At 39.2% G+C, this 16344-nt stretch overlaps 2 long non-coding RNA genes across 2 annotated transcripts in view; one reads left to right on the forward strand and one right to left on the reverse strand.

The window, feature by feature from the left end:
• Positions 1-2691: 2691 nt before the first annotated feature.
• On the forward strand, positions 2692-15918 carry LOC144022756 (uncharacterized). Its single transcript, XR_013284394.1, has 3 exons — positions 2692-2748; positions 15643-15724; positions 15790-15918. It is a non-coding gene; the product is annotated as an uncharacterized LOC144022756 (long non-coding RNA).
• The window catches only part of LOC144022755 (uncharacterized), a 35817-nt gene continuing 30673 nt past the window's right edge, over positions 11201-16344 (reverse strand). The window contains exon 4 of the long non-coding RNA XR_013284393.1: positions 11201-11500. This is a non-coding gene — a long non-coding RNA (uncharacterized LOC144022755). The remainder of the gene's footprint in view (positions 11501-16344) is intronic.

The following is a 16344-nucleotide window of genomic DNA, read 5'->3' on the forward strand; positions in this document are numbered from 1 at the left end:
TCTCTCTCTCTCCTTTGCTCTTTTATCCAATCACCTTTGTTGTTAAGACCATGGATATTACTGTAGAAACATTCATGTTAATTCTGAAGGTATCTAATTATTCGATGAAAAACAACAAGGCAAACAAATCCATGATTAACCCACACACAGAAAAGCAGAAGAGCTCTACTTGCATATGAAAAAATGGTACAATGAATGCTTACCCACAAACACCCAACAAGCCACACTTCACCTGACATACATCTGCACATGGTAAACCGTTTGTTCAAAGCGAGACTCAAAACAGCAGGAATGCATTGTACCTCGTGTTTTTCATGTATAAGCCCACATTGGGAATTGAGGGAAAGATATAAAACCATTTTTCCTTGAATTTAAACCTCTGTGAAGACAATCCCAACCCCCATCACAGATCACTACCTTTTTATTATTTTCTTCTAAAATACAGTATGTTTGTTTTGATCCACAAAACATGTCCAAGAGAAGTGAGCCCCCGCAGCTTATGCTGTCATAAGTAGAAATTTCTTCTTTCCTCAAATAATGGCCATTTCTCTCAAAGATGACTTCCCCATTTAGTCACCAGGTTCATAATCAACTTGTGACTAATAAACACCCCACTTAAATAATCTAAATGTCATGTAATTTACATTGTTCATTCTAACCCAACTCTGTTGCAAACTCTGTTGTTAACCAAAACAGCAGAACTACAAAAAACAAATAATTTTAGACAGACACAGAATGAAAGATTTTAAAAGGTTAATGGTGATGAATAACATAACATAAAACCTGTCAGAAAAGTTCCAGGACTGGCGTCACAAAAGATACATTTGAAACTTAAACTGCAAGTTTCCCCTTCAATGTGGCCCAGACGATCAACCAGCTAGTTTACAACGTAATCCAGTGGTGTTTGCTTTGTTCAGTGCAGATGAAGTAGTCAAAATTTTGGCAGCAGAACAATTAGGGGCTGCTTCACCAGGTGGATTATCTCAGAGGATAAAACTTAAAGCTTGGATTTGAAATATATATTCATAATATATTTACAAATGTTTATGCATTTTGGTAAAGTTTATGTTGAGGCAATAATGATCATGACAGTGGGGAAAAAGTCCAGTTTGAGTTCTGTCTAATTTTGTCATGCTTGTTGCTGCACACGAATTTCCAAATTGGATAAGATGACATCTAACAGTAAAACCACCCATATACGAAATGAATGTATGGTCGGCATATCACTTTAAACTGCTTAATCCATCCCATCTTCGTGTGTTAGAAAAACTGTAATTTTTAAAAATAAGAATATAAGGACATTTTTCTTGTCAGACTTTACTCATCTGAGCTTAAAAGTTCCCCCTTCCTCGTTCTTCTTCTTTTTTTTTTCTAATACTTCTTTTGAGAAGCAAGATTGCATCATGGTATTCAAACAAGCAATCCCGTTGCTATTAATTCTGCGGCCTTGCAGTGCTTTTAGCTGTCTAGACTGGTTATCTGCCTATGGTTCAATCTTTATTCTAATTGGCTTTTCTGGTCCAGAATGCTTTGGTCAGCTCACAAGAAAAGAAAACTACCTCTGTCTCCATCTGCGACAGAAATATCTCGTCATTATTTCCGTGCATTTATGTTTTATAGTACAAATTAGCATACGTTGCATCATCACAATGGGGCTTTTACTAGCCAACTAAATTAACCCAAGGTTTCTGTTTTTTTTCCCCACTGGGCATTCCATCAGGACTGACGGTAGATTCTGGGGAACAAGCTGATGACCGTATATGCAGGACGAACCAGTTTGAACAGTTATTTGTTTATAAAGGGAAAGCAGAATCATAACAGTATTAGCTACTCCAACACTTTGAGGATATTCTATCCCGTTAGGAAGCAATAACAATCTATTTTGCTTGCAATTGTGCAAATGAGACAGAAAACAGGTCGACACGAGAGGCAATACTCAAAAATGATTATTTTGGAAGTACAAGGATTCTACCAGACGCCGGCGATATGGAAATCAATTACTCCTCCCTACCTTGGCTTTGGGCCAATTTTGTTTAGGACAAAATCACCACCAGAAATTAAGAGAAGCCCAGATCTGTAAATTGAGAAGTAGTTTTTGTTTGTTTAAATCCTGTATTTAAAAAGTGCATTTTCCTGAGTGAAACCGGCAGACTGGGCCTTTAACAAGAGTATCAAAACTATTTTTCGTACTCTTATGAATATAATATTTTATTGTACATTTAGAACAGATGTAAAATTTGCGATTAATCGTGAGTTAACTATTGAAGTCATGCGATTAATTACTATTACAAATTTTAATCGCCTGACACCCTTACCATAATTCTTGATGTTTTAGGAGTTAAACAGTGGCAGTGGACCCACGGCCCAAGTGTTCATCAAAGACAGAGCAAAAATTTCATTTCCAATACAGTATATGGATGGAGAAGTTCCATGCAGGAGGCCATCTATCGTCTCATCAGGAGTATGCCCAAATGAGCCACATTATGAGCCGAAGTTGGATCCTCTTGGTGCAGCTCTGCACTTTGCTGCGTACAATTCTGGATTATCCATGTTTTGTGAGCTTTTTATGTAAAGTTCACTTCAGCATGATACTGCTCCAGCACTGTGACCCCGTGGTGCCAAAGTATGTAAGGAGCAGGAGAAAGAAAGGGAGATGATCATTAGAAGGGGCTTCCATCAGCGCGTGGGACTGTGCTGCCTCCCTGTCAGACAAGAGCAGTCGAGTGCGGAATACGATCTGGGAGCGTGGTGAGTCAGCCAGCAGCTTTACATTTAACACATGCCAACGCTAGCGGGACTGAACAGCAACGCGGCGGGGGTGCTTTCTCTCTCGCGCATTCTCTGCTGGCTTCTCGCCGCTCCCTCTCATTCTCCTCTTCTTATTTCAACCAATTACCCATTATTCCCCCCTCCTCAAACTCTCTATTCCTGCCCTCCAACACACCACCCCCCCACACCCTTGTTCTCGCTGGCTCTGTAGTCTCCCAGTGGTCTTGCTGAGGGGCATATGCTGTTGCACGGAGAGGGGGATGTCAGCTTGGATTTCAGCACTGTCACAACAGGGGAACAGCACGCACGCATGAACGCAAACACACTGGCAAAGGAAGCAAATGGCCGTTAATAAATACTCTGCCACACACACATACACACAAACGCGAGCGTGAACATGAATCATGCGGCCACTTGTACAAGACGAACACATACTGAGAAAAGGGTCTCTCCAGGGTGTAAAACGATGCTTCTCAGTAAACTGCTGGACAGGCAGAAAACAGTCCTTTTCGAAGCGGGTGAGAGGGGAGGAAACAGAGGGGAAATTGGGGAGGGAGAAAAGGAAGAGGGCCTTTTTGACCTTAAACAAACACTTTATCGGCTCTATTTTTGTTGAAAGGAAGTCATAGAGTCTCTAAGTACACATTTACAGACCCTTTACTCGTTTACATTAGGGATGGAGAGGTGGGAAAGGACAGCATGAGAGGTGAGCCTGACTTAAACACTTTGGGGGGGGAACCTTTTAAAAAATGAAAGAGCTGAGGTTTTAAAGTGTTAATCCACTGGGAGTCGAAACATTTTTTTTCCGATGGAAATAAGAACAATATACATTATGTATATACATACGATGACAAATAGAAAAAACAACATTGCATCTACCAGAAAGAAAATCATGAAGATCTGACATCATCCCATTAGAGAAAAGCAAACGTAGGAAGAAAAACGAGAGCAGAGAAGTACGCTCGTAATTTGTAACATGAGTTCTTTGAAGGGTAAAAGGAACACAAAGTGATGGAAAAACAAAATGGATGACCCCTTGTGAGGACCAATTAATAATTGGATCAGTTACAGAGAAACCTCGAAGGTCGAGCACAATCTGTAAGGGGATGCGAAGATTTGCTCAAATGCAGTAACATCCCCCCCCCATAGGAAATAATGAAAATAGAAGTCTTCGGCTCCAAGGTCAAACTATCACTCTCATAAAATTTTAATTAACGAGGGCGGGAAGTTTTGGGAGAACTATTCATAACATTCTTAACTGTGGACACAATAAAGTAATTTCTGTCAAGGTTATTATGTCATAATAAGTCCTGCTGACTGTATTCAACATTTGTGGATCACCATGATCTGCATGGTAAGAATTTATTTTCACAAAAATTGTGATCCCATTTTTAACATTCTGCATTATTGCAAAATTAAAGCAAAGCACGCACAAAGTTTCTTTGATTCTTGTTAAACTGAGGTCACATGCAACATAGCAATGGCAACGCACTTCAACACACCTGATTCAAATGGTCATTGAATTGTCAAATGAGCTGATCATTTGAGTCAGGTGTGTTGCAGGAGGGAAACATCTAAAACATGCAGGATAGCGGCTCTCGAGGACCGGAGTCGCCCATCCCTGTTTTAAGCCATAAATATGAAACAAATTAAATTCCAAGTGGCTTCTTGCTACCTTTCATTTTCTTAACTAGTCCATTGTGCAGCATTCACAAAAAATTTCATATGAATTATAAACAACAACACAAAAAAAAGATAGCAGCACTCTTTATGTTAATCCCTGGAAGCCCCGACATCCAAATTCAGCCTCTCTCTCCAGACATGCTAACAATGACCTTAACCTAGTGCAGCATGGTCACATGAGCCTGAGAAGAATCCCATTACTGACACCCTTCATGTGTAACATTACAGCTGTGTGTATGCATATGAGGAGGGTGCTCGTATGCATGCGTGACATTGCCCTTCCCGCCATTATTACAGAAAGAAGACAAGCACAAACAACTTACATTTAAATTTACACAGTAGGTATGCTCTTTGCAAGACACACACAAACCAGTTGCAAAATTATTCCATCGTTATTGTTAATCCCCAACATCCTTTTTTTGTTCTTCCATCTGGGAACAAAGCTGATTAAAACAGCACTTGTGTGGGGATAATGGGGAGGGGGTTTTGAGAAGGGGGGCTCTGAAGCAATCTGCAGCTCGAGTTGAAAGCAGCGCTAACATTTTTATGAAGTATGTATTTCTGTCTTCCATCACACATGAGGTTTGAAAACCCACAGATGGAAGTACAGTAACAACATTAGCTGGAGTTTAAATACATTTATTGCCGATGTGTAGCTTCTGCTCTGATGCCACTCGGGGCTGCAGAAGGGTACTCTGAATATTGGAATGATTCATTATGTTAATCAATAGAAAAGCTACGCCTTGGCATCAGTTGATAATGATGATTTAACTTTTTTGTTGTTTTTTTGGAAGTCTAGTTTCTGAACCTTGCCAACTATAACCATGATTTTATATTTAAGATGAAAATTGGACAAATTGTGCTTGATCCGCATTTTAGCCCAAATAACTTTTCACAGTGGGTGTAATGAACTTTGTGGTCTTAATAAAGTTAACCAGGAAGCTGAAATATTCAAATATTGTAACAGCGGCGCGTTTATTATGATGATATATGGCCACGTCAAGAGACTTAATGACTGCAACGTTGACTTTAATAGAAGAATGATTGTGATTTTATAAGCTGCTGATGAAAACCTGAATCAGCCCTACGGTGGCCATCTGTGTTGTTTTATAGCGGCAGGGCTTGACAATGATTTAGGTTATGGGAAGCAAATTTAGACACGGTAACAAAGTGAACACTGGTATTACAATGAACAACATATAATCTAGTCAAAAAAAGGATGATAAAAAAATGTTTTATTTTAGTTGAACTACAAATTCTTCGGCTTCATTATTCTACTAGTTGAACTGCTTGGTTCAGAATTCTGGACAATAACAGAAAGTGACACCAAAATGGTGCTCCCAAAAGAGGAAGTTCATTGCAGGTAACAGCAAATTTGTCATTGTGTGATGATGGGATGCAGTATTTTCATGGTTTGCTGAGCACAAACTTCCTTGTAATTGCTTTGCTTTCTTAATAAATCATGTTGCGGGTAGGAGCCACTGATAGATAAGTGTGATGGAGAAATGCCCCCTTTTACTAAACTGTTTTCCCCCCATAGTTTTACTAATAATGGCACCAATTAGTGTGCCAGTGATATGTATTAATAGTACTGGAATTAATAAAGAAAGAGTCTTGTCTCATACCTAAACTCCCAAAGTTGTCACAAGGTCATTCAGTGTTTGTTTTTCCTTCAAATTAAAATTGGGTGAAATTGGACATATTACATTTGATCTAACCCATCAGGACAAATGCAACTGATGAGCAGTCCTAGCTAATGTGAATTAACAATCAAAATAATTAGTCTCATCAGGAAAAAGTGCAGAAACAAGCTGTTTGTCTTTATCACTACAGCTGAAGAACAGCGACACACTTTTGTCCTCTGCGTGTCTAATGAAAAACATTGTACTGTATTTGTGCTGAATGTTTTCTTTTCACTATTAATAGGCTTATAATTGGCCAAATGTTATACATTGATAGAGAGCACTCACAGTAAGACATCTGCAAACACATCTTCCAAGGACTAATTCATCCTAGAGTTTGCTCAATGCAAAGTCATTGCCTTAATGTTTCTGTTCCCCAAAGATAAATCTGCTTTCTGCCTCTTATTTTCTGTGAGTCGTCAGACCGAAGTGAAGTATTTCATTAACATTTTGGTCTATGTGTGTGACAATGCAAGGCTTGAGTTGCCGTAACCTTGCGTGAGTGTCAATGTTGTAAAACGTGGACAAGGAAATGTAGGTGCAGACTATAAATGTATTTTGTCAATTGACAATTTGCCTGGCTAAAAGGCCAGGTGGCTTAAAAGGCAATCTGTTTAGAAGGGAAAAAAAATGGAAATTTTATTTTAACTAACAACAAGAATAGAAACATGCAGTAATCTTTTCAAACCGACATAAAAATATCTATCAAATTAATGCAAATATCCTTAAGTGGAATGCATAACTAAGTAGACAATTGTCCTGGTCATGAGTGGGGTGTAGGAATGAGTTTGTTTTTATTTTATAATATGAATGAACTTGTCAGTCGGCTACCATCAACATGACATTTCCCAGAGCTGGCAAAAACCGTCATTACATCAGCCCATCATTGACGGATGCCCACCTTTCGGCGAGTGCTTCCGCATTTTTTGGTGGACATATTGGATTGCCGATAAAGTGTTAGGAAGGTTTTTTTTTTTCTGAACATGGCGGCGCTTATAACGTGGAATCACACCCTGTATTGCTGGTAAGTGCTTTCAAATCTGCTCATACAAAGTCTTCACAAGTTTGTACAATCCGGATGCATTTTCCCTTTATGTGTGCTCAATGTGTGCCATTGGAGTTGGCAGTTTCATGCAAGTCTTGCAGTGTTATAGGTGGGTTTCATGTGACGTCACGACAAATGCCCAACCTCAGATGGGGGGGGGGGGCAGGAAGTAATTTCCCCATAGGAAAGAGCTGAGAAAATGCCGAGGTTTTGTGCTGTTTATGGCTGTACCAACCGGCCTAATCGAAAAAAATATATATATAAAAGCTCCTTTCGCGGCCCAAATGTAGTAACCCATAAAGGTGATTTAAAAAAGCAAAAATACCGAAAGAAGATGGCAGACCTGGATTAAAAACCTTCGACTGAAATCCGAAGGAGCAAAGTTGGACAACACTTGCAGCAATGAAACTACTTACATAGCTGAATAAAACTCTCAACAGGCCGGTGTGATATTACCGGAAACATAGCTAACCGTGATAATACTATGTGGAGTTTGTTCTACAGCTTGTGTGTCCATGCTAGGTGGCTGTGTCTTTGTTTTTAGCAATGCTATCTACGTTAGCTATCACAACGAGTGGTTCTTAAATTGAGGTCCTTCTTCCAGGAAGGTTTTTGCAGCTGGTCCACAACAGTTGTCAATCATTGTTCAAGTGTGGTGCTGTTTACTGAAAGTGGCAGATACGTTTTCAATCATGCCAAAATGGCTGCGCTAACGCCCATTTTGGGACGCCTGACGTCAGGATCTCTATTCCTGTCAGAAACTTGGATGGGAAAGAAGTGTGCAAGAAAGCAACAGTGGAATGGATGGATGGAAAAAAAACAGGAGGGGTGGGGCCAGTTTGACAGGGAGGGAGCAGAAAGGTGTGATGAAAGAGGCAGGGCGAGTCTCTAATGAGTTTTTTCGGCTCAAACTTTCAGTGGCTCACAGTGACCTTAATAAACCGATGGCACACACACGCGCACGCACACACAGTATGATGAAAGTGTTACCTCAGCATTTTCCCGCTAAATGTACTCATTAGCCTAGTTGCACATGGCTGCCTGGGAAAACAACAAAGTCAGCTGCAGAGAGCAGCGAGCATTCATCTGAGAGGCTGTCAGAGATTGTGACAGAGAGCAGAGGTCTCATGGCTGCATTATTTTCTCCAGACTGACTCACGTTGGAAGCCCTAACAAAAAAATAAATACATAAAAAATCACCTTCCTGGTTAGTCATATTGAAGACAGTTAACTTTACATTTAATGTACAGTATGCATCTGCAGCCTATGGTGAGAACCTGTACGACGTCTACACACTGTATGAATTGAAATGAGATGTGGAATCATTTTTCGATAATTAGCCAATTTCAATCACAAGAGTTGTTTAAAAAAAAAATCTGCTGCATTATCCTGTTTATGAATGCAGACTTTTTGTTACAGCTCTTGTGGCTAATGCAATTAGATTCCGCCAGTGCATTTAATGAAGTGGTCAATGAGTTTGTATATAAATAATGACCCGTTGAATTTCTACTAAATGACTCGCGCGCCACAATTAACAATTAGTTGCAGCTTATTGCAGTGTTAGTGTAGCCGAGTGCAAGCTTATAATGAGGGTCGCGCTTGTTGACCTCGAGGCAAAGTCGCACTTAAGGCAGGAAGTGACCCGAGCAGGGCAATGATTACAGTTCATTTCAAGCAAGAACCTCAGGGAACAAAGCCATCCAATCCTAATGCTTCCTTCAGCTAGTTGAATGTGAATGTCGTGTAGATAACAAAAGATATTCAATGTCCATATTGTGCTAAATACAGAAAATAACAACACACTACCCATGATAAAAATTGACATTGGCGTATGCTGCATGTACAATGGAAGAAGGGAGACTGAAATGTACAAAAGCTGCCTCACTTTCTTGTCTTTGCATCAGCACTCTAAGTCGAGAAAACAGATATTCTGCAAAGCTGAAGTGATGACATCCTCGTTTCCATTTCCAGGGTTTTAATGTTAAACGTCAAAACATGTTTTTTTGTTTTTTGTTTTTTTTTCGTGTCTACAACATCACAGTGTACATCACTATTTCCAAAAATGTAAGACTTTTCTTTTTCCATTTCACAACAGGCAGCAATTTAGCAGATAGTGAACAATTCTTCAAAAAAGAAGTTTCAAGCTGTTTAATTAATGTTCTTAGGATTGGGTACCGATACTAATTTCCTGAATCAATTTGATTTCGATTCAAAAGAGTGCAATTTGACTCGATTTCATTTTTTTTCCTGAAACCAATATCAATTAATATACATATAGCATCTACTACATGTTGCAAATCTTGCATTGGAAAAAAAAAATGTCCAGACATCTGCATTCAAGCTAATTGTTGATTTCTGTGTTTCCGCCATCTCGTTTTGATATGCTACTCTCACATAGTGAGCGAGATCTCGTGTGACGTGACAAGTCACATAAATTTATTGGGAAAAGGCATATTGAAAGTATCAATTCATGGTTTTTATTAATCTATATCGGGTTATTTATAGGAAAATTGATTCAATTTTGATTAATCAATTTTTTAAACCAAGCCCTACTTCCAGTTGAAGTTTACTGTCAAAATTAACATAAAGATGATTACACATTGTGCATTTAAAACAATCACATAACTTTGCCTGAAAGTTCATTAGCTTAATGCAAACACATACTGGGAAATGCCATAGACAGGCTAAAAAATAGCACTGAAGTGACGGTGTTACAGTAATTACGCTTTAAGCGACTGATTCGGACACAAACCAGCAACATATGTACACATACAGGTAATATAATTCAACACTACTCACAGACACTCACAGACATATATTCTTTATCCTCGACGAGTGTATTCTTTGTGTGTGCCCTTCCAGGTCACACATACCAGACACCAAGTCGTACACACTAAACTATTACTTTTGTAGTTGTTTCATTTTCCTTAAAGAAGAGTTTTTGATGTTGATCTAAAATGTGTTATATTTTAAGAACATTTCATTTGATTTAATTACTTATTTAGCAGGCAGCGGAGTGGTTAACATAGCATGTCACCAATTTGGCCTTCCAGTGTCAAGTTTGCATGTTCTCTCCATGCTTACGAGGAATTTCTGCAGATATAATGGCTTCCTCGCATATTGCAAAAACATGCAAGTTTGATTCATTAAAAACTATAAATTCTCCATAGGTGTAAATGTCAGCACTAATGGCTCACATGGAAATATAGAAACACATTAAAGAACATGGACAATGTACTGCTAGCAGTTTGCACTCATCAAATCTGTTCCCATGTACACAAAAATGTTAAACAGTTTTATGTTTTGTGGTTTGTTCCAGTGCTGTGTACTCACTGCGATTGATAAGGGTGTGAGGATTAGCGGTTTGGGGAATGAATGGATGGATTGTATACCCACGTGAACCAAACTGTGCATACCATGACACCCCTATTAATCTTTTCATATTTTATATCATATATGTACAGGACTGTCTCAGAAAATTAGAATGCTGTAATAAAGTACTTTATTTTCTGTAATGCAATTAAATAAGCAAAAATGCCATACATTCTGGATTCATTGCAAATCAACTGAAATATTGCAAACCTTTTATTGTTTTAATATTGCTGATTGTGGCTTCTTTTTTTTTTTTTCTTTTTTTTTACTTGGTCTGAGGAAATATTCTAATATTTTGAAATAGGATATTTGAGTTTTCTTAAGCTGTAAGCCATAATTAGCAATATTAAAATAATAAAAGGCTTGCAATATTTCAGTTTATTTGTAATGAATCCAGAATGTATGGCCTTTTTGCTTATTTAATTGAATTAATCAATCAGAAAATAAAGGACGTTATCACAATATTCAAATTTTCGGAGACAGTCCTGTATATGAAATTAGATGATTAGATGATGGGAGTTATGTTGTCAGTAGGGAATATTATTAAAAAAAATCCCCAAAAGTCCCCAAATATCAAAATTATTTATTTATTTACTTATTTATCTCATTTATTTATGTATTTATGTCGTTATTTATTTTACATCCGTATCATGCTAAACCGCACAAATACTCAGGTACCCCCTTAATACCCCAAACAGTCATCTCTGTTCATGTGATGTGTCACTAGAAGGAGAGGCTGTTGCAGCATGTCCTGCTCCAGGGTATATGTACACGAACACGGCAAAGCCGTTTGAACCGCCCTCTCTCTGCAACGTGTCATCCACTCACCCAAGTCCAAAGGGCACAGGGAAGATGACAAAATCAAAGGCAGAATCTAGAGGGTGGAGATCTTCACGAGATTCCCCCTCCTCGAAGCTTCGGGCTCACGTTGGGAGTCACGACCCTCGCGCTTTCAAAGGAGACAGAAAGAGAAAACACAGGAGAGTGAGCAGTGGAGAAACAACGATGGTGTTCGCCGAGAAGCTTCGTTATATCTGCTACAGTTTTCACCCGCTTGGAGTGAAGGTGCAGCGGAGCATCGCATGACAGCAAATGAGGTCCTGGGAGATTCATTGTCCTTCAGTGCGTTAGCGAAAGGCTGAGGTGATTTGGGCAACAGGGGGTTCTCTCATCCAACTAGTGGCTGAAGGCTTCAATGACTTTAGGGCTGGACCAATGTAGTCTGGGAACACTTACAGGTAGACTTTGAAAAGTTGAAATCCTCCGGGGATGAACGCGAACATAATTCAGCTTCACAGCGAGACACTTTTGATGTAAAAATAGGAGGAGGAAGCGAGACGAGTGCAACACAAACTGGCCTGGAAGTGAAGACAGACATACTGTATAATCACTTTGCCTGCTTGTGTTGTCTGCAACCTGCTCGCCTTCTGTTTCAACAGCAATGACACGGCCTCCTCCACAAACATTTCATTTCAAGCAGTTTGGTAAATCATTGTAAAATTATCATTAACATCCAATTGTACGACAATTTTCTGTCTTTAAAAGGGAAACTGTGTTTGTTTTTTAAATGACATCAAAAACAAAATTTGGTGTTGGCTTGCTTTTAGTTTTACAGTAAATAAAAAATAAGCTAACAAAAGATGTTGTTTTTCATATCAAATGTTAAGACAAATACATTTTGAGATATATCCTTTTTATTTCAACAATTTGGGTCCCTGAGATTTGTCGAAAATGTTTAATTGAATACAGAAAGGAGAAATAATAATAATTGGACAATTCACCCCACCAAAACAAAAAACAAAAAACAAAAAAAAACTCAACATGCATTTATTTTTTCAAATTTAAGGGGCCCGTTTCTTTTATATGATTTAATAGATTAGCCTCCGAAAATAGGGAAATTTTACTTAATTTGTCAAATAAACATTATTTATTTACAGATATGCTTGTGAGTGTGAGTGCTTGTTCGTCTCTGTGTGCCCTGCGATTGGCTGGCAACCAGCTCAGGGTGTACCCCGCCTACTGCCTGAAGCCAGCTGGGATAGGTTCCAGCACCCCCCGCGACACTTGTGAGGAGCAAGCGGTTCAGACAATGGATGGATATTTACAGATATGAATGGGTGCCCATACCAATTTTTGTGTGGTTCTCAAATAAGTACCAACTTTTGAGTTATTTGTTTAAAAAAAAAAAGAAGTTTAAAAATATCCCAGAAATTTGTTTTAAAAACAAAGAAACACAAAACAATCAAATTTTATACCTTTAGGGCTGAAGCCTAAAATTTGGCAAAAGGTAAAAAAAAAAAACAAGGGGGGCTAATACTTTTGCAAGGCTCTGTACCATGGCTACAATGCCATCTTATTAAAACAATACAATTTACTCTTTTATAGAAAGACATTAAACTCACATTTCACACAAATGAGTTGCACGGCCCGTTCTAAAAATTAATTGCCTACCTCTGACTTGCAGCTGTAATCAGCTGGCTTAATTTTCTCTAGTTAAGTTGCCCAATGCCACTCTTTTTTTTTTTCTTTTTTTTTGCACCACGGCCTGCTTTCGCGTCAGGACATATTTTGACTGACTGTCACAGCTTGTTTGGCCACCGTTTTACGGCGAATGTAGCCGTTAGCGGGGAGCCAGCCTCGCCAAGCCAGCCGTCACAATATCCGTTCATAGGTTACTATGCAACACGCCGTGAGGCTTAGCTTCAAAATAAAACAAGTAATATCGCGCAGTATGTGCCTTGGCTTTATCACTTGTTGATGTAACTTATGTTAATGTCATTCTTATCATATGGGGGGGACTTTGAACATTAGGAGTGGGGAAACACATTTGTACGGCTTTTCGTCGCGACTGAGAAGCAAAAGGACATTCTCAGACTCAGAATATGAGTGGTAATTCAGAAGTTCAGTTTATACATATTCATTTTGTCATAATGTGCTGTATATATCAGCTATGAGAGCTGGAGATACAAACAAGCTCCTCGTGAATTTATTTTAATTGGCTCGTTCTATTTCCATTTCAATAAGATAGCCCCTCCCCTTCCTTTGTAACTTATTCTCCCTTCCCTTCCTGTTCCTCTCCTTTTCTCATGTGTTCCTGTCCCATATTTGACATGTTGCGTCTTATCTCTTTATGTCAATGGGACCATTAACTTCAGAATTTGAATTTATATATGAAGATATACGACTTGTGAGTGTGTGTGTGTGTGTCAGAAAGAGAATATGGAAGCACAAGGACAAACAGAAAGCTGAAAAAGAAGTATAAGACAAGTTTTGTGAAGACTGTGTAAAAATATCTATGACAAAGGCTAATATTAGCCGCTAGCTTTAGCTGGCAATTGTGTTGCTGCTACTGATACTAACTTATCAGCTAACATGTTCATACATTTGACACAAATGGACAGTGTTTAACTGGTTAACTTATTTGGAGTACATTATTTGGTTCCAAACAGCAGAGGTGTTATTAAATCCATCGCAGCTAGCAAAACGCAACATCGTTAGCTAAGGGAAGTTGTGCTCCACCACAAACACCTCAGCTACTGCAACTTCTTAGCGTTATTATACAAAATAGGACAGCAGTTCAGAACATCCAATCCCTTTAAAACAATATATTAAAAATAACAATAAATTGTTTTTTTTTTAAAGGAAATGGGAGTCAAATCCCCAAGCCTGACTAATCATTCATGCTAAATTTCAATGTAAACATTTTTCACTGTTTTAACATAATATTAGCGTGACTGTACTGTTTTGTATTTAGACTGTTTGACAGAGAAATATTAATACAATTTCCAATACCCAATAAAGTTGCCTTGACTTGACCCCAACGGACAATCTCAGGGCCAATTTTTTGGTTTGACTTGCAAGCAAAAATTTGCAGCATGATGGCTGGATGGTGGCAGCGAACTCAACTCAACAAGAAGCAGTTTGGCAGATAGTGAGCAATTCCAGTAGACCAAAAGAGTCGAAACAAACAATAGCCTACATTTAACTACTGAGAAAGTTTACTTTGAAAAACAAAAAAACGTGGCAATAAAAGTGAATGCTATTTTGCCTTCACAATAGTAATAACAATGCAAGATTCAAATCAGGAAGCAGGTCTGATCCCTAAGTGCTCGTTGATAATATTTGGATGCAGATGAAGAGGGAGGAAGAGGGAAGATAGAATACGGAAACAAGTGATCGTCGGTTTTAATCCTTTTCTTTGTGTTCTTTCCGTTCATTTCGTTTCTGTCATTATAAGTCCTCTATCACTTTGTTTATCTCTGTTTTCCGGTGCTTCACCTGACTCCTACTCCACCTGTCCCCTACCTCATATTTCCGCCTTCTATCTTCCTTTCTTTCGCTGTATTTTCTCCCTCTCTCTCATTCATCCACCCCCCTTGTCTTTGTTCGCCTTTGTGCGCTCTGCCACTCTCCGTGCCGCCCCAGGCTCAGACATATGGCGCTCTCCTCTCTGCTATTGTCATCCATTAACACCGTTGTCAGTGGGAATTACCCACACATAGCGCAACATGCGAGCCTATGCTCTGGCTTCTGATGTCAGACAGAAGAGAGAACAAGGCGGGGAAAAAGGAGCGTGGCGTCTGAAAAAGGGGGCAAGAAAAGAACTGTGATATGCTGCGTCTTGCATATTACCTCAGACAAGAGTTCCCTTTCAAAATGTGCGGCGAGGAATTAGGATTACATAATTTTCACGCATATAATGGGCCCTTTTTTGGGATTTTATTTTTTTTTTTCCCTCCCGTCAACACTGGGTGGGAAATCACAGCATGAACAGAAGACGCTCACACAGACAAACGCATGCACACAAACTTGTGCTCTGTTCTAATTAAAGTGGTTGTGATGACGGAGATTCGGGTGTGATTTGCGGTACAGCAGACATTCACTGCGTGTGTGCGTTAGTGCAAGAGAGAGATAACAGCTCTATAATAATCAGTCCACGGGGACTTGCAGAGCAGGCGACTGTGACAGCTTGTCCGCCAGTAAAGCGTCAGATACACAAACACATCAGCGCTGATCAAACCTCATTGTGGTTACATCTGATCCAATCTTAAAAGTACTATTTTAAGATTTTTCCCGCACTATTGTTGCCAGGCAATGGGAAGTCAGCGGATACGGGGATGTGGAGTGCGTGTGAATGACGAGAGGCATTTCATGACATGACAACAACACAAGGGTAATCAAAGATTGCAATGATGATGATGATGCAGGATAAATGCCACTTTTTTTTTTTTTTTACAGGGAAAAGAAAGTCGCGGTAGATGTAAAGACAGATTGACAGTCAGCTATGGAGGCAGACATCCAGCCCGAGGTGGTACATTTGCATCTTTCCTTCACCGTCTGCACGTTCGGATTCTGTTTGAAGTTCTCTTTTTCAGCGATGGGTTTTGTTAAGTCTTTTCAAGTTTGTTCTCCCTTTTTTCTAACTTGTCAAGACAAGATTTCTTTAATCTTTTCTACCCACTTTATCGGCAAGGGAAAAAATTTAACTGTTCCTTCAGATAACAGGGAATGTGGAAGGTATAACTGTATTGCGATAATGTGAGTTTGCGTTGATTGGATAATTTGGTAGCGGAGGAAAAAAATTGAATTGTTGGTATCAGACCAGTAAGTGGGCTGCAAAATGGGGGTGATTTTATGCCGTTTCCTGTTTTCTCCCTTGGGTGGGTTTACTAAGGGATAGCTCCGACTATTTCGAATGGAAGACTCTAAATTGAGGGTGATGAGTCTGTCTCCATGTGTGACTGACAGGAGATCAGTCCAGGATGCACCCTGCCTCTCGCCTGAAGACAGCCG

The sequence above is a fragment of the Festucalex cinctus genome, chromosome 7, assembly GCF_051991245.1.
Source record: "Festucalex cinctus isolate MCC-2025b chromosome 7, RoL_Fcin_1.0, whole genome shotgun sequence".
NCBI lineage: Eukaryota > Metazoa > Chordata > Actinopteri > Syngnathiformes > Syngnathidae > Festucalex > Festucalex cinctus.